Source organism: Marmota monax, unplaced genomic scaffold (genome assembly GCF_021218885.2).
Source record: "Marmota monax isolate L192 unplaced genomic scaffold, Marmota_monax_Labrador192_F-V1.1 WCK01_AAM20220418_F8-fsc00493, whole genome shotgun sequence".
NCBI lineage: Eukaryota > Metazoa > Chordata > Mammalia > Rodentia > Sciuridae > Marmota > Marmota monax.
The window spans coordinates 1-1219 of NW_026692681.1; positions in this window are offsets into that span (position 1 = coordinate 1).

Consider the following 1219-nt stretch of genomic DNA (forward strand, 5'->3'; position numbering starts at 1 on the left):
AATAGTGCTAATTTAATTTCTTCTTTTCCTATTTTTATGCGAAGTGGCTACCCTGATGCAACCTTTTGGTCTGCTTCAGAATTTTATTTCTCAATGTAAATTAATAAACTGCCATTATTCTTTTCATTAAACAGTCTCTAATGAGCTTTGTTGAGTCGCAGCCCTGAATCTTGTCAATTTGGGGACATTGATGGTAGTTTCTGAGACTCAATCTTATATGAATTTCTCTAACACTTGTTTTTTTACAACACTGTTGAAATAAAATACTTAGGGAAGACACTTTATGCCAATTTCAAATATAAAAATAAGAGATTTTTGGAATCCTAAAAAAAACTGACAAAAACATGTTAAAAACAACTCTCCTCGGGGCTGGGGTGGTGGCTCAGTGGTAGAGTGCTCACCTAGCATGCATGAGGCACTGGGTTCGATCCTTGGCACCACATAAAAACAAACTAATGTATCCACCTAAAGCTAAAGATACATAAATAAATAAATATTTAAAAAAAAACAACTCTCCTCAAATATGTTTCTCTATTTATATATTCTTCTTTCTTAAATTTATCTTGAGAAAAGGTGATTGATTATTCAACTATATATAATTTCTTTAGTTATAGTTTGGTGCTCTGAACATTGAACAAGAATCCTTTATATGTTCCACTCCCACTCCCGTCTAACGTGTCTTCCTAAATTATAGAGGCCAGAAAACTATATAAACTATATTTCTCAGATTCCTTTGCAGTTAAGGTTTATACATCACTAAAACACCCAATCAGAATATAACAGTTCGTCCCAATCAGATGCAATAACCTGAGTCTTTCATTTGGAACTTCATCACATGGGAAGGAAAGAAGATGTGTTTTTATGGAAGGTAGCATGTGTGCCACTAGCTTGGAGCTAGTAACCTAGGCTGTGGCTTCCTCATTACACAGTTTCCTGAGTCTGGCCCAGGCAGCAGCAATTAGATGGTCCAGGTCCCTAGTATGGTTTGGGGGTGTACTTCTAGAAGATGAAATAATTACTGGTTTAAAACTACCTTGAGTGGACTGTGTTGCTTGCAGTCAAGAACTGAACAATTCACATTTTAACAGTTAATGTTTCCTTTAGCATAATCATTTATCTGTTTTCTACAGTTTTATTTGTTTTTCAATTGATTTTCTAAACTGAAGCAATATCCCTGGTATATAGTTATATGCTATTAAAAAGCCAAACTACCATGGTA